Genomic DNA, 23064 nt, shown 5'->3' with positions numbered 1-23064 from the left:
TGTTTATAGTTACGTTCAATAAGGCCTGTTGCTATTCACTCACAGGAGTGTAGCTGTCACATGGCAACAACTGCAACATAGTCTGTTTCAGGATGTGGGACTATTCGCATCTAGAGCAAGAACATGCGTAGCTTTCCTACCCAACAAAAGATAATACTGATGATGGATGGTGTCATGTTTCATGTAGAGCCCAATAACTGTTAAAAGAAAGAAATTCCCACAGATATAATAGAAATAAAACTGATGTACAAACTTTCAATTTTATAATTAACTGTAGCTAACTAAAAGCAAACTACTACAAACCTACGATGCTGCCTGACCTGCTGTGCTGTTCCAGCAATAAAGTTTCAACTAACTAAAAGCAAAACAATTCAAATATTAATTAAGAACTGGAGGATATTTCAAATAAGTAGTAAACTTTAAATAATTGGTATAACAAGAACAGATAATTAGAGGGAGTTCTATTTGACATCATATACAGTCTATCAGTATTTCCAACTTGGCCTTTACAGAGAAGGATTACTTTCTTTCCACTCAATTATATCAGCCCTTGAGTCACATTCACCAGCAGCCGTGTTCCATTGGATGTCCTTGGACGTGGTTAACATTGACTAGGTGCATCGACAAGGTTCATGTATCCTCTCTCACTCAGGTCATGACACTCCTGATGGGACAGAATCCCCAGAAGCATCTTTCTTGACCTATCCGAGCAGCCTAGTGGGCTCTGGCAGCATTGAGTCAGCAGCACTGGAACTTCATGTCTTCAGCTCTGTACTCTTTCCAGTTGCATAACACAAACAGTAATGTAATTGCTACCTTATTCAAAGATTCCCCCTTTAACACTGAAAAATGTTCAAAGGTTGCTTGTTTCCTCTTTACACTAATTTTAAGTATGCTGTGGTTCTGTTCGCCGAGCTGGAAGGTTTTGTTGCAAACGTTTCGTCCCCTGTCTAGGTGACATCCTCAGTGCTTGGGAGCCTCCTGTGAAGCGCTTCTGTGGTGTTTCCTCCGGCAATTATAATGGCCTGTCCCTGCCGCTTCCGGTTGTCAGTTTCAGCTGTCCGCTGTAGTGGCCGGTATATTGGGTCCAGGTCTATGTGTTTGTTGATGGAGTTTGTGGATGAGTGCCATGCTTCTAGGAATTCCCTGGCTGTTCTTTGTTTGGCTTGCCCTATGATAGTAGTGTTGTCCCAGTCAAATTCATGTTGCTTGTCGCCTGCGTGTGTGGCTACTAGGGATAGCTGGTCATGTCGTTTCGTGGCTAGTTGATGTTCGTGGATGCGGATCATTAGCTGTCTTCCTGGAGATCAATGCGAGTCCACAAAAAGATCAGCCATGATCTTTTGATTGGCGGAGCAGGCTCGAAGGGCCAGATGGTCTACTCCTCCTCCTAGTTCTTCTGTTCTTATGTAAGCCAACTATCACAGTATATATTGCTGAGGGAACTAATGAAATATCCCCAAATTTGGAGATGACACAAAGCTGGATGAGAGGGTGAGCTCTGAGGATGAGCAGAGATAGTTCAGGATGATTTGGACAGGCTGAGTAGGTGGGCAAATGCATGGTAGACACAGTATAATGTTGCTGTGGTTCTGTTTGCCGAGCTACCACTATAGGGCAAGCGAAACAAAGAACAGCCAGGGAATTCCTAGAAGCATGGCACTCATCCACAAACTCCATCAACAAACACATAGACCTGGACCCAATATACCGGCCACTACAGCGGACAGCTGAAACTGACAACCGGAAGCGGCAGGGACAGGCCACTATAAATGCCGGAGGAAACACCACAGAAGCGCTTCACAGGAGGCTCCCAAGCACTGAGGATGTCACCTAGACAGGGGACGAAACGTTTGCAACAAAACCTTCCAGCTCGGCGAACAGAACCACAGCAACGAGCATCCGAGCTACAAATCTTCTCACAAACTTTGAATTTTAAGTATGTTCTGAATAGCCAACAGAAATCTCTGACTAAACTGTGGCTACTGCAATTAGCTTTCTATTTATCCTATCCTTTTTAGCTGTTCATCCCTATGGCAACCTTTCATTTCATTGTCATTGCTTGGAACCATACGATCTGAAAATGTGTTGCTGGAAAAGCGCAGCAGGTCAGGCAGCATCCAAGGAGCAAGAGAATCGACGTTTTGGGCATGAGCCCTTCTTCTCCTGCTCCTTGGATGCTGCCTGACCTGCTGCGCTTTTCCAACAACACATTTTCAGCTCTGATCTCCAGCATCTGCAGCCCTCACTTTCTCCTGGAACCATACAATGCTATGATCATGAAAAACTTAAGCCTCATACAGGTTACTTTCCACATCGTAGTGATCTTCAAAGGACATCACACATCATAACATTTCCAATAAAGTTTCAACATTAAATAAGCATTGATCAACATGATCAGTGTTTTGATTTTATTTTTTTGCTGCTCAGCGTATCATGACAAGGATAAGCATGTATCCCTGCAGAGGAAGACCAGAATGTATAGTGTGTCAATGATGGTTTACATGTGTCTAAGCTGAAGCCTATTCTGGATGTCAGGAAATGGAAATGTTTGTGTTCCAGTGGTTTTGTTGGAAGAAGTTCTTGAAAAGTTGTAACTTGAGGTTTGGATATGCATAAGATACCAGGAAAATATTGCATGTTTGGATGAAGAATTGGTATGGTTGAGCACCGAATATTGAACAGAACAATGCCCCATATTATTTACCATGTGGGCATCCACCTGATACTGTTAGATAGGCATGTCTTGCAGAATTTCTTAAAGCATAATACTTACCCCACATCTTTCCTCATGTCCTGTAGGGTTGGCACAATGGTTAAGCTTGGGCTACCACCTCCTGCTCAATGTGATGCCATTCTCTGGCGATAGTGGTTTTGACCATAGGGAAACTAAAAGTGACTCAGTTTTACTCTTAACACCAGTAAGTGTACTAGACTTATTAATCATACTGAGCTAAGGATAAGATTAACCTGGGTTTATGATTCAATGCATCTGGCAAGTTTGATTAATTAATCTGCTAGCATTGCTTGCATATACTGATCGTGGTGACTTTTCTTTCAAAGATAGAATCACTGCAGAAATAATGGAAAGTAAGAAATTAAACTGCAGATAAAAAGTTCAGGATGATAAAATCTACAAATGATTACACTATAGCTCTCTCAGTATGGAAATTGTTGTATAGCAAAGTGAAGGTGATCATTTCTTCCTGTACTTATCCTTAAAATCTTCACAACTGCTCTTAACAACATATTTTTACAGTCTGTTTAATAGGAAATAAGTAACTTAAGTTGTACCTTTTGCTGAGAGTCTATTCTACATCCAAGATGGCGGCGGAATAGCAGTACAATGTGTGGGCTCCTCAGCCCAGGAGCCTGGAGCTTGTCTATTCAGTCTACTTCATTATTTCTTTCCTTTATATGATCTTTTAATGCTTTCATTTATTATGCTATCTTACCTTCTTTCAATGACTTTGGCAGGTGGCGTCTTCCCACGGCCCAGTTCCAGCGACACAGTCACTTCCAACGGTCCAGAATTGAGATATGGGCCTGGCACCTGGCAGGATGGTGTCCCCTGGTGAGGCAGACCAGCCCAGGAGGGGCCTGGACTGGTCTTGGCCTGGCATGGCAGTCTTATCCCAGTGTGGAGGTCTCGGCCCGTTGTGGAGATCTTCAGCAGATTCCAGTTATTCCAGCAGCCCAGCGTGTAGGCCTATTCCTGCTGTGGAGGTCTCCTCTTGGCTTTGGAGCTGGCTTCTGGGTCTTCCAGCGGCCCAGTGTGGATGTCTAGTCCTGGTGTGGAGGTCACAGCTTGGCCCTGCGCGGTGGTTTTAGCTCAGCCCTACATAACAGTTTCAGCCTGATTTTCCAGCGTACCCCGAACTTTTACATGTTTTTTCTTCTTATTTACAACTTCTGTCATTAATTTAGGTACTATGGTATGGCAACTTCTAAAACTTTTTGCTGAATATTTTTTGTAAAAATACATGTGACAATAAATTGCCATTCTATTCTATGTAATGAGTTATGCAAAGAGGAAGATTCCTTTGATCACTAGACTAAATTGTGTTAATCCCAGTCAGTTTTCTTTGTATCAAAAAGTTGTGTGTTCAAGTTCTAACTTGGAGTCTTGAATACCAAAAAATTCAGCTGACACTGTAGTTTTACTGAGGGAATGCTACAATTTTGGAAGAGCTGCATATTGGACAAGACGGTAACCAAGGCCCAGTTTGACATTTAAGCTAGACTTGGAAGCTCCCACAGTGAACCCATGTAAACACAACAGCGTTATCCATGGTGTCTTTGCCAATAGTTTTCCTTCAATAAGTATTGCGTAAAAACAAATTATTTTGTTTTAACATTACTGTTTGCGGAAGGTTCTGAGCCCTTGTTTGGTGGCTTCATATCCTGTAATGAGAATGTAATGGTAATGTTACAGGACCAGTAATCCAGGGACCTAGACCAATGCTCCACAGGTATAAGCACAAAGCCAACCATGGCAGCTGCCAGAATTTAAATTAAATTTACAATAAAAAAATTATCTCAATAATGTGACCATGAAACTACTGGATTGTTGTAAAGGTCAATCTGATTCACTGCTGCCCTTTAAGGGAGGAAACATTCTGTTTGGACCCAACCTGTCCTAAATACAAGTTGTTATGAAGTTAAAGATGTGTACTTGTACCTTTAAGAGAGAGTGAATGCTGTTTTGCTGACACCATGGATAATGCTGTTGTTTTTACATGGGCTCGCTGTGGGAGCTTCCAAGTCCAGCTTAGTCAAACTGGGCCTTGGTTACCATCTTGTCCAATATGCAGCTCTTCCAAAATTGTAGCATTCCCTCAGTAAAACTCTAGAGTGTCAGCTGAATTTTTTGGTATTCAAGACTCCGGGTTAGAACTTGAACACAGCTTTTTGATGCAAAGAAAACAGAGCTGCCAACTGACTGGGATTAACACAATTTAGTCTGGTGATCAAAGGAATCTTCCTCTTTGCATAACTCATTACATAGAATAGAATGGCAATTTATTGTCACATGTATTTTTACAAAAAATATTCAGCGAAAAGTTTTAGAAGTTGCTATACCATAGTACCTAAATTAATGACAGAAGTTGTAAATAATAAGAAAAAAAATGTAAAAGTTTGGGGTCCGCTGGAAAATCAGGCACCTGCCATATGACAAACTAGCCATTTCAGACTCTACTGGAAAATTCAAAATATGTAACATTTGGCTGTGAAATAGATACCTGAGTTGGTTGCTGTCTTGACAACAATTCAAATCTAACCAATCAGTTTACATCATGCCCCAGGATACTGAAACCCAATTGAGTTTGGATTTATTGTTTTTGTCAACCTTGAATCAATGAGACAATCCGTTGGAAGCCATTTTGAAATTCAGACAGAAAGTAACTGCCATCAAGAAAGACTGCCATCCAAAAACCCGCTCTATCAAAGGTACCTTTTTCATATGAAACATCATCGCAGTAAAAGACAGAAGATGGCCCAGGGAGATCTTTAGATGAAAGAAGAAGGACACCTGAAACCACAGCCACTGTGTGGTTTTGAAATTAAGTTGATGTAATTTTAATGATTTTTTTATTGGAATGATGTATTGTTATAGAGTTGAAGGAGGATAACAAACAGTTTTTTTCAAAGGGACTTAGAGTTGTGAATAGTTGTTTAATACTCACTTTTAGAGTTAAGGAATAAGTTGATATTAATTTCTTTAAATAGTGGAATTTGGGAGTTGTCTGTCACTCATATTTTTAATAGATAATGAGATGAGGTGAGCTTTTCTGGGTGTTTGGTTTAATTAACAGAGAGATTCCCTGCTGTGTTGTAACAAAGTTCAGACCCCAGCAATGTTGTGGATGTTCAACTGGCCTCTGACATGGCCTAGAAAACCACACAGTTGTAAAACAAACTACTGTAAGAAGGTAAACGAACAATTGAACTGGATGGAAATTCTGGCAGTAGAATTAACCTAGGCATTGGAAGCAATAAGGGCTCATCCTCCTCAGTCACTCTGCAATGTTTGCCCTTCAAACATTTGGGGACACATTTGAAGAATGAGAAAGCAGATTAACAAAATAATCAAGCAAAATCCTGGCATACTCATAGTCACAAAACATGCTTTTCAGCTACTGTCATGGATGGCTCCATTAACATGACTAGGATTGTGGAGATGTCAGTACAAAGACAGAAAATGGCTACATGTTTTGTGACATCCCTCTCCTCTTGGCCAATGTGGCATGCTGGGATGTATTCTTTGCCAGATTTGGTAACACAACATTCTCCCATTTGACTAAGGTGACCTGGATGGAGATCACAGAGGAGATGATCAATGGTCCTGTGGCATCCAGCAATCCTGCTATCCGAAAACCCCCTGTGCCTGGATCTCCTCTATCTCTTGGCTTTAGGGTGACCAGGGATGGAGACTGAATATTCAGGGGGTGTTCAGTATTTAGGAAGGACAGACAAAAATGAAAAGGGTCATGGAGTTGGATTGCTGGTGTGAGAGGAATTTTATACCATACTGGGGAAGGATACTAACTCCAATGATGTAGATAGAAACTGGATGGATGGAAACTGAAAACCACAAAGGAGCAAAACCATTATTGAGAGTTATATACAGACCCCCAAACTGTCAGGGTGATGTTGGGAAAGGCATTAAACAGTAAATTACAGACTCGTTAAAAAAAAAACTGGAATTAAGGGTGACTTTATTTTGCATTTGGATTGGGCAAATCAAATTTGTAACAACACTGTAGAAGAAAAATTCCTGGAGTGTATGTGGAATGGTTTTCTGGACCAATACATCAAGGAACCAACCAGAAAACAGGCCACCCTAATCTGAATGAGAATGGAATAAGAAGGGAATAATTGCCAGTTTAGGCATGTGAGGTCCCTTGGGGATGAGAAACCATAATTGTGTAGAGTTCCTCATCAAGATAGAGAGTGATGCAATTGATTCTGAGATTTGTGTCCTGAATCTAAACTGACGATGGTATGAGTCAGGAATTGGCTGTGATAGTTGGGGAACGTTACTTAAAAGTTTGGTGGTGGAAAGGCAATGCCAATCATTCAAAGGGCATATGGGTGAACTGTAGTATTATTCATTTCTGTCCAATGCAAAATATAAATGGGAAATGAGGCCTTACCATTGCTTACAAAGAAAATTAGAGTGAGCGTTCGATCCAAAGAAGAGGCATACAAATTTGCCTGAGAAAAAAATGTCAGACCCTGAGCAGTCGGACTAGTTTATAATTCAGTAAAAAGGAAGGCAAAGGGATTGATTAAGACGGTGAACATAGAGTACTTGAGTATGCGCATGGAGAACATAAAAACTGAAAGCTTCTACAGGTATTTGAAGACAAAGAGATAAATGTCATTCCCTTGCAGAAAGAAAGAAATTTATAATGTGTAACAAAAAAATGAATGACCAACTTACTTTTGTCCTGTTTTCATAAAGGAGGACACATAAACATTCCAAAAATGTTGGGGTACACCGGGTTTAATGAGGTAATGAAGGAATTCAGCATTATTAGGGAAATGGCATTGACGAAACTTGTGATTAAAAGCTGACAAATTCTCAGGGCCAGAAAAGTTACATCCCAGATTAATTAAGGAAATAGCCCAAGAAATGGTGGATTCATTAGTAGTCATCTTCAAAGATTCTACAGATTGGAGAGTAAATCATGTAACCCCACTATTTAAAAAGGAAGAGAGAGAGAAAAACAGAAATTATAAACCAGTCAACCGGGCATCAGTTGTGGGGAATATGCTAGAGTCCATTACAGAAGAATTATAGCTGAGCATTTGGCAAACAGTGACAGAATTGGATAGAGCCAGCAGGGATTTACTGAAGGATAAGCATGCTTGACAAATCTCCTGGAATTCTTTGAGGATGTAACTTGTAAAATTGATGAGGCTAAACCAATAAATATGGTTTATTTGGACTTTCAGAAAGCTTTTGATGAAGTCCCACAAAAGAGATTAGTGTGCAAAATTAAACTGTGGGATTACGGGTATTGTGCTGAGATGGATAGAAAAACCGGTTGGCAGACAAGAAACTGAGAGTAGGAATAAAGAGGTTTTTTTGCCAAATTTCTATGGTGTTTTTGATTTCTGTTGTGACATCTTTCAGATCTAACTCCACTGGCAAAGTCTTGTTTCAGGAGCCTCATTGGAAAGGTCATCCCTCCATCAATGCAGCACTCGCTTACATAGAAATGTCAGCCAAGATGATCTGCTGAAATCCCACACTTAGGCTTGAATCCATACCCTGCTGACTCTGAGGGTGGAATTTAATTTGGCCTCCGGGAGCAGGAAACCTGGTGGGTGGGGGATTTAATTACATATGATTTGAAATTTTTTTATGATGACAGGTTGAAATGTACAGATTAATTTGGTGAGCTGAACCCTACGCTAGCGGGGATAACATTCCTATTTCAATATATCTCAACCACTTTGATGCTCATGATAGCAAAACTTTTTCAAATTTAGTCCTAACTTTGAGATTAAGCCAGCAGTGTGTGGAAAAGAATGTGGTGCTGGAAAAGCACGGCAGGTTAGGCAGCATCCATGGAGCAGGAGAGTTGACGTTTCAGAATAAGCCCTTCATCAGGAATGAGGCTTGTAGGCCAATGGGGCTGAGAGATAAATAGGAAAGGGGTGGGGCTGGGGGGGTGAAGGTAGCTAGGAATGCGATAAGTAGCTGCAGGTGGGGGTGAAGGTGATAGGCTGGAGAGGAGGGTGAAGCAGATAGATGGGAAGGAAGATGGGCAGGTAGGACCATTCAAGAGGGTGGTGCTGACTTGGGACTGGGATAAAGTGGTGGGAGGGTTATGGGGAAACTGGTGAAATCCACATGTGGTTGGAGGGTCCCAAGACGGAAGGTGATGCGTTCTTCCTCCAGGCATTGGGTTTGGTGATGGAGGAGGCCCAGGACCTGCATGTCCTTGGCAGAGTGGGAGCGGGAGTTGAAGTGTTTGGCCACAGGGTGATGAGGTTGATTGGTGCGGGTGTCCCAGAGATGTTCTCTGAAATGATCCGCAAGTTGGTGTCCTGTCTCTCGAATGTAGAGGAGACCACATTGGGTGCAATGGATATAGCAGATGACGTGTGTGAAAGTACAGGTAAATTTCTGTCGGATGTGGAATGATCCTTTGGGGCCTTGGACGGAGATGAGGGGGAGGTGTGGGTGCAGGTCTTGCACTCCCTTCAATGACAAGGGAAGGTGCCAGGAGGGGGTTGGTGGGGAGTGTGGACCTGACAACAGAGTTGTGGAGGGAATGGTCTCTTGAAATGCAGATAGGGGTGGGGAAGGAAATATACCTCTGGTGGTATGGTCTGTTTGTAGGTAGCAGAAACGGCAGTGGATGATGTGGTGTACCCAGATGTTGGTGGGGTGAAAGGTGTGCTCTAGGGAGGCTTCCATCCTTGTTGCAGTTGGAGGGTTGGGTTCAAGGACGGAAGTGCGAGAAGTGGAGGAGATGTGCTGGAGGGCATAGTCGACCACTTGGGAGGGTAAATTGTGGTCTTTGAAGAAGGAGGCCGGCTGGGATGTTCTATGGTGGAATTGGTCCTCCTGGAAGTAGATATGGCGGAGGCGGAAGAATTGGGAATCGGTGATAGTGTTTTTATAGGAGGCAGAGTGGGAGGAGGTGTAGCCCAGATAGCTGTGGGAATTGATGGGTTTATAGTGGATGTCTGTGTTGAGTCGGTCCCAACTCCCACAGCTACCTGGACTACACCTCTCCCACCCTGTCTCAGAACCATCATGGAAGCACAGACTAGCATTGCAGGGTGCACTGGCAACTAGAATTGAAAAGCTGTAGCAGGGACACTCTGCATGCATGGTCAGAGACCAAGCTCACAGACCGGACCAGACAGAACCAAGGGCTTCTCACTTGTTCTGTTAGTGCTTTCTCACTGAGTGCCTACCTGCACAGCATTGCTTTGCCTTGCCTGGTTTTGCCATGCCAATTAGTGCAGTCACACAACCAGGTAGATCTTGGTCCTCAAACAATGGGGCAGACATCTTGCTGTATGACAGTGTACTATGTCAAACACGCATTGGCACCATGTGTCGGCAGCTTACATGGCAAACAAACTGCATGTGCAACAAGCAAACATCTGTGCCTCAAAGTCTCAGTGAAATCCATGGAGGCTGTTAGTCAGTGGGGAGGTGGCAGGGAGATCCTGACACAGTAAGCAAAGGCAGCCTCCCATACCAGTCCATGCAATTGGCCACAGTCAGGCATCTGCTCAGGATGTTATAGAGTAGGACAGGCTGGGGTCTGTGCTTCTGCAGCTTAGGGACTGGGTCATAGACAATCCTGTGGCTCCTTAGCCACCATTTTGAGTGGTAAGGCTAATGCTTTTGAAATGTACTGCCTCAGTGTCCTGGGCTGTCTGATTTGTTTGGTCAAGGTGGTGAACAACAGTCAGTCCATTGCATCAATTCCGTTCAAATGTAGGGAAATAGCTTTTGTGGGGCTGGAGTGGTGGGGACGTGACAGGGGCTGCTATTGCTGCCTTAATGAGATTTGACACTTGGTCTCCACGACTGGGGGCTGCAGGCTGGATAGAATGGGGGGATGACAAGATAGGCTTGTACACAGCCAGGAGTACTCTGGCTTCAAGGGGGCAGGGGTGGGGTCAGTGAAGGACCATATCTGGCCTGGTTCCCTATTGTGCCAGGGGCAGGGCGGGAGAGATGGTCATGTGTATGTGCACACAGACAGCTTGGGGAATTGGAGAGGTGTGAAGCCTGTGGTGGGGTGGGCCACATGGAAGGGAATGTGAATGTTTGGGGACTCAGCGACATGTTCAGATTAGACTGGAGGTCACTAATAGAGCAACTCTCACTGACACCTTTCACCAGCCTTGATATCAAAAACATGCTCCGGTGATGAAAATAGCTGTGCCATCACTCAGAGTGGGTGGGTTCCATGATTTGACTCGTCAGTGAGGGTGCTACAGCACCCACTGATATTTTAAACGGGAAAGAACATTGAACACAGGGCCATTAACTGAACAGGGTACAAAGGTGCAGAATCCTTTAAAGTCCTAACGTATTGCCCCCTCTATGTGTTGTATGTCCACATTTGCAGTTGGATTTCTGGCCCAGAGGCTGTGAAACAAAAAGGATGTTGAGCAAGGAGGAGGAAATGACCTAATGCCATATTTACCTATTGTTCGTCTTACTTCAAGATGATACGACAGGCTCTCAGCACAGACATGGAGCTTAGACGTGTCTATGATGCTGTCACCAAACAATTCGGGCCTATACAGAAAGACAGGCAAGTTGGAGGGCAAAGTCATCTATGGAGTGTGTTTTGAGTTCTAAGACTTCTGAATGGCCAATGTGTGTGTCTTTTTAAACTCTGTCTGGGTGCATTCGATCACTATGGGAAAGGGCACCTGCAGTACACGGTATATTTACCGTTGCAATACCTTTGGTTCTCGGACCAAGTGCTATTGTGATGTAGTACATATTTGTCCAGCAGAACCTAGGATACGGGGCTTGGGTCCCCATGGCAGCGGGTAACCTGTCCCTGGAGGCAGATCGATGATCACAGGATTTGCTGGACTGTTGGAACCATTGCTTCCTACATAGAAGGACATTACCTGTCTGCTGTCTGTTCTTCCCTGTGCATGCAGATGCATTCCCTGATTGCCAATTCCATAGAGTCCTCTCCTGCCTGGGGCAGAGTAAGTGCCTGGTCTTTGGCAGTCCTCTGGGTCTCGTCAGCCTGGAGCATTTCTTCCTTGGCCAGCTGCAGAGCTGTCTTTGTACAATTGACAAAGGAAGGAAAAGCAGGCAAGTAACTTTATAAGACAATGCTCCGACCCATTGCTATTGGATACTCACTCCTCCTAGGTGATAAAATGTTGAAACAGGAAATTGTCTTTAACATATTTTTGTTCAACATGACTACATTTGATATTTCTCAGTAGAATTGATAGTTTTCAGTCAATGAAACACTGGGACCCCATTGGTAGCTATAGGGTTCTTTGTTCTTTACAGTTTAATTTTGTGTTTAAACATCATCTTTTTAAAAAATTTCTTATGTGTGATTCCTATTGATTTTGACAGTTCAGTTATTAATAGCATATTAATGATTTTCAACATGAGTGGTAAATTATTTGTAAATGTACAAGTTCTCCCAGGTATGTGAGTGATTCCACATCAAGAATGATAAACTGCATAATATTGGTTTTTCCTGTTACCTACTTGTCAATTTCAGGCTTGTTTAAGTTCAACAAGCCCATCAATCTCTGTTTACTCTGGCTGGTTCTGAAGCTGGACAATTAGTGAATGAATTGCTGCAGTATAATTATTTAAAATAAAATGTGAGCACTCAACACAGTGCAAATCTCCCATGGAGTGTAATTTGTGTTAGAGGGTATGTCCTTGCACCAAGCTTTATGATGGAAATTGACAAGTATAACATTCTGTTGGAGTTTTATTTCAATATTCTCATAACAAGTCCCGTTAAATTGTTTGAATCATGGGACAATTTATTAATTTTACCCATGCACATAATTAAGTAACGTGACAATCTGAATCTGAAAGTGACTCCAAAGGATCTTTAATTTATCTGGGGAAAACATTATCTTGTTCGAATACTGCCAAGGATATGTTTTATTTATTGTGCAGGTATCATCCAAGACAGGAGTTTGGGAATTACTGATGATGAAGTTAATGCATAAATGTTTAACAGATTCCTATCAAACCTGTTTCACTATTATCTTAATATAAAGCTTAAATTGTCTATAATGAATGGTGAGAGAAAGTACATTAAGTGTTCGTACAATAATATGATTCTTCACGCTTTAAAGACTCAATTTTCAACATAGTCTGCAGCTAGCTATTCTATTCCTGACACTTGATGAGATTGTTCCTATTCAATAAATACAATAGATAAGACAGAAGATGAAATTTACAATTATATATATATATATATATATTTCCTGTTCACTGTGTAGTTCTGGCTCAATAATGCTTGATATATAAAGAAAATAAGTTGAGGGAGTATTCCACCAAGAAGTACAATGAAATACTGTAATAATATTTAAATTAATATCTTAAATGCATCAATGTTTGATTGTCTGTAACAAATGCAAATTCACAAGTAGAACTTCATTTACCCACTGAATCTGAATGGAGCGATGCAGCAACTTAATAAATAATGCAATTCTCAGTTTCAACCAGTTTACACTACATTTGAACTCTTAGAAAGTTTCCAGTTCTGAAGTAGGATCATTGAACTAGATAAGCAAACTCTGCTTTTTCTCCACAGCTGCTGCCAGATCTGCTGAGTTTCTCCAGCAGTTTCTGTTTTAGTTTCAAGTTTCCACTGGGCCTGTCCACTGGCTTAATACTGTAGATTGTGACCTTTGCCTGATTGAACACTCTCCCAAATTCTGGGGATGAGAACACTGATCAGTTGGCTTGTCTCTGGAATAGGAGGGAAGATTATATTTCATGTCTCATGTATCTTTGAAACTACAGGTCATTTACACCTCAACATGGAAGCATTTAGAAATGCAGCAATTTTTTTGTTTATGCTTCTGATATTAAATAGAATATTGTCCCACACTCAAACAAAATTTAAACAAACTTTGAACACCTCAAAGAAAATAAATATTTCCAAGGTTATATTAAGGTAATAAAAGAAAGCTGCTTGTCAGAGTTGTCACACTTCATAATTCTCCCTCAAATTAAGCAAGAGTCTGATATATTTCTACAACGATTTGTACATGTCTGAGAGCCCATGTTCTTTGCCTTAATGCAGTTGGAGGCTTTTCTTGGTTGACCTTCCTCTGTTGAATTTGTCTGACGTAGATGGAACTGTGCCAGATTTAATGTGGCTTGATAAGGAATCAAGGCAACATAACGGCCTTACAAAACTCTTAAAAAGTCTTCAATCTAGACCTGGTTTTGTTAACCAGGTTAATTGAATCACACTTTTAAGGACATGACTTCCTCAGAGACTTGATGGGTGGCCTTCAAATTGCTGAATTACCAGAAGGATTAATATTCTGTGAAATGCTCCTATAAAAGCAGATCAGTATAACTGAATAAACTTGCTTGTCATCTAATGTATAGTGTCCTTTGTAATCACAACAACCTACACAAGCAATTTGACATCAGGGATAATTTTATGAAAAAATGTTCTTGGAAAAGTAGCTTCTCCATTGGGAGTTCATGTCTGAAATTTAGACATATGCTTCCCATCAATTTTTCTATCCTCTTAATTCAAAATTTCTGAAGTACAGTCCCAGCAGACATTGTAGTTTTTCAGGCATGAGAACTGATAAAATTACCTCTAATAATGTGCAAATTGTATGCTTTGCTATTCTCTTCAACAACGCAATACAATTTCAATCAGTCAAATACCCGTGTCCAGTGAACACAGTCCAGATGCTCAGGTGCTTCTGCACAGAGAGAACAGAAAACAGAAAGGTACATAGAAATAGCACATTCTCATCAAAACTGATATGTATCTTTCGGACCTTTATTTCCATGACAGAATAAATCTAATGCAACTTCTTTTCTGCACGTGGTTACTAGCTGTGTTTTGGGGACCACACTTTGCAATTTCACTCCAGCATTTCGATTTTGGGGGGAACCAGCTTCTGACACAATATAGGAGAAGCAAGTTTGAATGACATTTTGTTTGAGAATTGTGCATTTGTCCAGTGAGGTACTTGAAATCTATGTGGATGACAGCAGGACGACGAGATGATGGCCTTGTGATATTATTGCTTGTCTGTTAATCCGGGGACCAGGTAATGTTCCCACACCTGGGTGGAATTTGAATTCAGTAAAGATCAGCATCTCATAATGACCATGAATTCTTGTTGACTGTTGGAAAAACCCATCTGGTTCACTACAGCTTTGAAGGAAGAAAATCTGCCATCATTACTTGGTCTGGCCAATACATGACTCTGGACCCACAGCAAAGTGGTTGACTCTTAACTGACTTCTGGGCAATTAGACACTGGCAATAAATGTTGGTCTTGCCAGTGACACCCATGAATGAATTAAAAGAGAAGGAAATGCTGCAAACTCCTTGCAGCACTATGATAAAAGGTTGGGAAATGTGAAGGAATAGTACTAGTGATGGAGGGCAGTGTACAGAGGAGGATATGTACTGTTCTCTGCAGCTAAGAGTGTGACCCTCAAAGCCTAGTGGCTGTGTTAAGTAGATCTACTAGGAGCTAAAAATTTGTAGTTGAAAGGGAAAAGTTCTTAATGTTGTGGTCCATGTATATGAAAGGCATAGGATGATGAAAACAATATGGGCCAAATGCTGGCAAATGGGACTAGATCATTTTATGATATCTGGTCAGCATGGATGAGTTGGAGCAAAGGGTCTATGCTGTATAATTCTATGCCATTAATTTGTTCATTGCAAATAAGGACAGTGAGTTGAAAGTGTCACTCAAGGGGAATGGATTTCAGTTCATCGACTACTGGCACTAGTACTAAAAGAAGGAGCACTTCCATTGGGGTGGCTTCACTTCTACTATGCTGGTATCAGTGTCCTGGCAAATCAAATAACTAGAGCTGTAGAGAGGGCTTTTAACCAGGGGTGTTGCAGGGGTGCATGTGGTCTTGGTGAAGGACTTAAGTAAGGAGAAGTTTAGCAATTTATAGAGAAAGGGTAAGACAGTGGAGCAGGATAGTGATAAGGGTTAAGATAACCAGAGAGCAGCGGTACAGAGCAAAGTGTAAAGTGCACGAACAATGATCAGAATAAGGTGAATTTTAAAAGGAAAAGGATATAGGCTCTTTATTCAAATTCATGCAGTGATCAAAATATAGATGAATTTATGGTACAATTTGAAAGAAATTAGTTTAATATGAAAGCCATTTCAGAGACATGGCTGAAAAGTGATCAAGGATGGAAGCTGGGTATCTGGAAGAACTTGATATTTTGGAAAGATATGCAGACAAGAAAAAAGTTTACTGTATCGCTCTTTAAAAAAAAAAGTTGAAATCAGATAGAAATGGTCTTGGCACAGAAGATCAAAATGCAGAATTGGTTCATATGGAAATAAGACATAACAAGGGACTTAAGACACATTTTGAATGTTCGTATTGTGCATAGCCCCCCAACAGTAGCTACAATATAAGATGGAGTATAAATCAATAACTAATGGTGGCTTGTAAGATTAGATTAGATTACTTATAGTGTGGAAACAGGCCCAACAAATCTACACCGACCCTCCGAAGAGCAACCCACCCAGACTCATTCCCCTACATTTACCTCTTCACCTAACACTATGGGCAATTTAGCATAGCCAATTCACCTAACCTGCACATTTTTGGGCTATAGGAAGGAGACCAGAGCTCCCGGAGGAAACCCACGCAGTCACGGGGAGAACGTGCAAACTCCACACAGACAGTTTGCGGGAATTGAACCCGGATCTCTGGCACTGTGAGGCAGCAATGCTAACCACTGTGCCACCCACAAGAAAGGCACTGCAATAATTGTGCTTTCAAATAAATTGTAAAAATCAAATTGGCACAGGCAGTCTTCAGGCTGACTTAATAGAAGAAACTTGAGACAAGTTTTGTAGAAAAATAAATTGTGGAACATACCAGGCAAAGAAGGTTATAATAGATTTGATAAGATGTAATGAGAGAGAATTTATTAATGATCTCACTGTGAAGGATCCTCTGTGGAAGAGCAATCATAACATAATGGAATTTTACATTTCATTTGCAGGCATTAGGGGCAGCATGGTGAGTCAGTGGTTAGCACTGCTGCCTCACAGCACTAGGGTCCCAGGTTCGATTCCAGCCTCGGGCAACTGTCTGTGTGGAGTTTGCATGTTCTCCCCGTGTCTTCATGGGTTTCCTCCGGGTGCTCTGGTTTCCTCCCACAGTCCAAAGATGTGCAAGTCAGGTGATTTGACCATGCTAAATTGCCCATAGTGTTAGGTGCATTAGTCAGAGGGGAAATGGGTCTGGGTAGGTTACTCTTCAGAGGGTCGGTGTGGACTGGTTGGGTCTGTTTCCACACTGTAGGGAATCTAAAATAAAGAGTAACTTGCATCTGGAATCACTGTCTTCAACTTAAGTAAAACTATTACAAAGGTATGAAGACAGAATCAGCAAAAGTAGGCCTGGAAAATAAATTAAATGGCAAGGCAATAGATTAAATAAAAACATTTATCTGCATATATTCTAATTCTCAACAAAGATATATTCAGTTGAGAGGAAAATTTCAAAGAAAGGTATATCATTCATGGCTAAACTGAGGAATTTAAGGATTGTGTCAAATTGAAAGATAATGCATATAATGTTGGGAAGTTTAGTGGTTAGCTGGAAGGTTAGTAACATTTTAGAAGTTAGCAAAGAATGAGTATAAAAAATGAAGAGGGAAAAAAATAGATTATGTTATTAAACTAGCAGCAAGTATATAAAACAAAATGAAGATAAGACCTTCCACAAGATAAAGAGAAAATATCTAAACTAAATGTTGTTCCCTCGGAGAATGAGAAACAAAGAAATGGCTCGGACTTTGGACAAATATTTACTATTTATCATCATGGTAGAAGAAACCAAATCCCAATTACATATTAAAGAACTGAAACCAACATGGTTGTTCTAAATGATGACAGACTTAACAAACAATCCAGATCTTTTTCAATATATAATTTCAGTTGCATTACACTGTAAACTTTTGCTGTAAGTTTTGTGTCTTACGATCTGATGAAGGAGCAGCATTCTGAAAGCTAGTGCTTCCAAATAAACATGTTGAACTATAACCCGGTGTTGTGTGATTTTGTACACCCAGTCCAACACTGGCACCTCCAAATCATCACCAATTATAGCTGACATTCTCAGGAAAAAAAGAAGAGGGGCATTTAAAACTATCATTTCCTCATGTGAAAAGTGCTAAGTGAATCAATCAGACAAAAAACAGACAAGTTACCTTCGCCTGATAATCTGAATCTTAGCTTTGACTCAAACGGCAGATATTCTTCTCTGGACAACCAAAACCTCAATGATTCTACTGCAGGAATTTAAATGAGCTCCAGGTTCAAATGATCCACCACTATTTTTGTTCCTACTAGCTCTTAGTGGACAGGAGACCTAAATTCTATCAAGGGACCACTCTTGTGGAGGTGAGTTCCTGTTTTCTACTTCTGTAATGGAATCTGTAAAGGGATATAGATTGGTTAGTTACTGGGCAAAGAAAAAAGGCAGATAATGGGAGAAAGTATAATGGGAGAAAATCTGAGGTTATTTATTTTGGTCGGAAAAATAGAAAACTAAAATGTTAGGTAAATAGAAATTACAGAATGTCATAGTACCGAGGGGTCTGGGTAACCTCACACAAGAAACAGAAGGAGTCAACATGTTGGTACAGCAAGCAATCAGGAGCTCAAATAGAATGTTAGCCTTCAGTGACAGGGGTCAAAATATAAAAGTCTGGATGTCTTTCTGCAACTATATTGGGCTTTGCAAGGTCACACCCAGAGTGATGTGGTCAATTTCAATTTCCTTATTTAAGGAGGCAGTTCAGAGTATGATCAGTAGATTGACTCCTGGCCTGAAACCATTTGTCTTGTGAGAAAGATTAAACATGTTGGTCCTAGATTTATTGAACTTGAAAGGAATAAATGGTGATTTCATTGAACTTATAAGATTCTGAGAAAGTAGATGCTGAGAGGAAATTTCATCGCGTTGGGGAAGCTAGATCTAACAAGCATATTTTAAGAATAAGAGGCTTCCTAATTAAGATGGAAATGAGGAGGAAATCCTTCTCTGAGCATTGTTTGCCTTTAGAATTGTCTGTACCTAGAGCAATGGAGTCTGGGCCATTGAACATATTTGATGACAATCTAGAATTTTGAGTCATTGGGAACAAAGGGTGATAAGGAACAGGCAACAAAGTGCAAGTGAGGCCATGATAAGGTCGACCATTTTGAGTGGTAGAGCAGGTTCAAAGTTCTGTATCGCTTGCTGCTGGTTCCTATTTCTAGTGTTCTTGCCTGTGTATTGTTATAAAAAGGGAAAAGAACCAATTTTGATCTTCAGGCATTTAAAATAATTCACAATGTATGAGTGTGGTTGGGCAAGTATTTGTTGTCCATCCTTAACTGCTCTTGAAAAGGCGATGTTGAGTCAATTTTATGAATCACTGAAGTGAACATAACATAACATCTGTTGCACCTTCTGGGCAAAATGTTCAGTTTTTGGATACAGTAACAGTAAAGTAACAGTGATACAGGCCCAAGTCAGTATGGTGTGTATGTTGGAGGGGAACTGAGGTGATGGTGTTTCAATGAGACTGTTCACCTTGTCCTTTTAGGTGATAAAGGCCACAGTTGTGGAAACAACTATGGTACAGCATGTAGATGCTACACATTGATGCAACTGTGTGATGTTGGTGGAGGGAGTGAATATTTAGTGTGATGGATGGAGTTACAATTAAACATGTTGTACGGTGTTGGATTGTGTTGAGCTTATTAAGCATGTTTGGAGCTGCTGTCATTTAGACAATGAAGAGTTTTCCATTACACCCCTGACTTATCCATTTTAAATCGTGGATATGCTTTGGAGTTTCAGATGTTCAGTATTTTGCCGCAGGGTTTCTAGTCTCTGTCTTTCTCTATTAGCCCAGAGTATTTATGTCGTTGTTCCATTTCAGATATGGGTCAATAGCAGCCCCAAGAATGTTGACTATGTGGGATTCAGTAAATGTAATACTCTTGAACATCAGGGCAGATAGTTAGGTTCTCCTTAATGGATATGGTCACAGCTTGGTACTTGTGTGCTGTGTATTACCTTCCACGTATGAGCACAAGCCAGGATGTTTTCAGGTATGAATACATGCGGGCTAGACTGTTGAAGTATCTGAGATGTTCTGAATGGTTCCGTACACTGAACAATCATCAGCGAACATCCCCTACTTGGCCGAATGATAGGGGAATGGTCATTGATAAAGCAGCTGAAGGATGGTGAATCAAAGACATGATCTGATTAATGCCTCCAGGAATGACCTGGACTCCAAGAAGAAAAACACTGTTACTTTGTGGTATGTATGACTCTGTCCTGTGGAGAGCCTTTTCATGAGTAAAGATTAGACAAACTAGACTTGTAACCCTGCAGTTTAGAAGAGTGAAAATGAATTGATTGAAATACATCAGATCCCGAGGAAACATTGAAGGCTCTTGTGGGAGAATCCAGAACCAGGAATTACTTTTTTTTTAAAAAGTACAGTAGTTGCCTATTTAAGACAAATGAGGAAAACTTTTTTCACATGGATGGTTGTGAATCTTTGAAACTCTCTTCAAAAGGTGGCTGAAGCAGAGTTTAGATATTTTTAAGTAGGGTTAGTAAACAAGGGGGTGGATGTTTGTTGGGAATACGTGGGATTGTAGATTAAATCAGATTTGCAGTGATTTTATTTCATATTGGAGGAGGCCCATGGAACTGAATGGCTTACTTCATCTCCAAATCTGTGTGTTCTCTCTTTCCTGATTCTTATTGACTTTAATTTTGCTCTTGATGCTGCACTTGGTCAAATGTTGACATGATGTCAAGGGCAGTCACTTTTACCTGCTGAGGGAACTTCATTGTTATAAATCACTGAAACAGTCAACAGATCAGGTGAATGTAAAGTCAGCAGGAGCGCTGTGTGTGCAGCTCGAAGCACCATATTATGAGAAGGATATGAATTATTTGCACGAAGTGCAGCAGTGATTTTTAAGAGTGGTTCCAGGAATGAGAATCTTCAGTTATGAGGATAAATGGAAGAAAATGGGGCTGTTCTTCCTGGAAAGAAGAAGACTGAGAGAAAATTTGGTACAACTTTACAAAATCATGAGTAGGCTGCACAGAAAGACAGGAAAAAGCAGTCAAGAAACTTGGGTTTTGTGTACTCTCACCATTTATTCCATTTATTCTCATTAGTGCTCATCTTGAACAATTATTCTTACAGAGATTGCCAATGGTCACCAGACACAAGGTAAGCTGGAGCACTCTTTAACTCCAGTCTCACGAATTGTTCTGAAAAAATGGTTTGGTCCCTTCCTTATTGCTTGTCTACTCATCCGACCACAGTTCTCATCACCCGACTGTGCTGTGGATCATTCCTTATTACGTCTCCATCAATTTTTCTCCCTCTCGTTTTTAAATCTGAAATGTTGATTTCCAATGACTTCCTGAAGATGCTCAGCATGTGTTACTTAATACAGGCTTAAGGTTTAATAGTGGGTACTTTAGAGATCATTCTCCATGGTTAGATCATGCTGATCATTTTCCTGCACCAAGGATGTAAAAATAATAAAGGCAGTTACGGATTCAATAGTCTTGACACCATCCAATGTTAAATAAAGGCTAATGTTTGAGAAGCAGCTGCATACTAACAACTTAATAAACTAATACCAAACATGGTTTCCAAAGGACCCAACCATGCTAGATTAATCCTGTGACTTTTTATGAAGTATTGCATTCTTTTAAATTTTTTAACCTGCTAGCAGTCTAGTAAAACAATTTTTTTAAAAATATATTGTTTAGAAATTCACAGGGATCCATTTAACAATATGCATTTATTGCAGGAAGTCTGAGACTGGCTCTAAATTACCCAAGCCATTTAGGTTTTGCTCCCAATACTTCAATCAGGAGCTTATCATTTACAGACAACCAACTTTGTCCTGCTTGCATCAGAGATAGCAACCCTCAGAAAGTGTCAGGAAGAGTGGGCAGGATATCAGGAGGATGTTTAACCATAGCTGGCAAAAAGACCAAAATGCAGCAAGAGCTGTGCTTCTGCTCTTCCTGGCTTTCATCAATTAAAACATCATCATACTTTCATGTTATGCTCCACCACATTCACATCTAAAATATCTGTCAAAAACAGACAGTCCAATTTCTCTAAAGGGTCCAAAACTAAGCATATGTCTGAAAATCCTCCACAATATCAGAATGGATGTTATTCAGATATACCCACAGGGCAGGGTGCAGCCCTGAAAATCTGATGATTTTTGGCACCTTTATTATTCAGAAAATGGATACAATATTCATAAATTTATACCTTTTATGTAACTGAGAGGAATCATCTCACCAGGCACCCAATTAATGACAACCTCCTGGGAGTCCATGGGAAGATGAAATTTTAAAACACGCAGTTACAAATAGTCACAAACATGTGGAATTAACTTTCTGTTTATGTTTAATGTACTAGAAATCAAAATTCCCTAAGTCTATAGAATCTTGCACCATCTGTAATGCATAATTAAGCACTGTTGGAGGTTGAAGGATTGGGCAATGAGCATCATGTAGGTTGCAGAATATCTGCTGCACCAGTACAGATTCTTTATATTAATACACCCGTGTAAAACTACACTTGAAACAAATGTTACTTCCTAAGGCAATTTATCTGCTGGTCATAACTATGTCTACATTTTTCTTAAGGCTGGCTCCTTATACAGGCAGATGAAAGGATTATAGAAGGAGGTAGAGTGGGTGCAGGTGGGCAACTTGCCCTCACCCACATCGGCAGCATGCATCTGAAGATCAAGATAAATGCAGAAGAAAAGTACTGAAGGTGAGTCCAGGGTAACAGTTGGGTCAATCAACTCCATAGAAATTACATATCCTCCTATTGACCCCATCAATTCTATTGAGGTCCAAAATGGAGGATCATAGGGACAAGCCCCTGGGGTGATGTCACATAGAATCTCAGTTCTATCTGTGTAAAGAACAACTGATTATATAAGACTGTAAGGGTCTGATAGGGCTAATACTGAGGCTACCCATTATGCTGTTAGCTGGGCCTAGTGAGAGACCCACTTAGGATCTTGAAGGAGTCAGACCTTCCATCTAGGTCCTCCTCAGTCTCTATAACTGAGTTTCTCAAATCGATATAACTTGTACATTATTGATCCTGTGCAATAAAGTTCCTCTTGTTCAAGAGAAGAAAAGGTGGTTCCATGGTTAGCACTGCTGCATCACAGCGCCAGGGACCCAGGTTTGATTCCAGCCTCGGGCGACTGTCTGTGTGGAGTTTGCACACTCTCCCAGTGTCTGTG

The sequence above is a fragment of the Chiloscyllium plagiosum genome, chromosome 9 (assembly GCF_004010195.1).
Source record: "Chiloscyllium plagiosum isolate BGI_BamShark_2017 chromosome 9, ASM401019v2, whole genome shotgun sequence".
Taxonomy (NCBI): Eukaryota; Metazoa; Chordata; class Chondrichthyes; order Orectolobiformes; family Hemiscylliidae; genus Chiloscyllium; species Chiloscyllium plagiosum.
The sequence above is the reverse complement of the archived record's forward strand: the minus strand, read 5'-3'. Positions refer to the sequence as shown.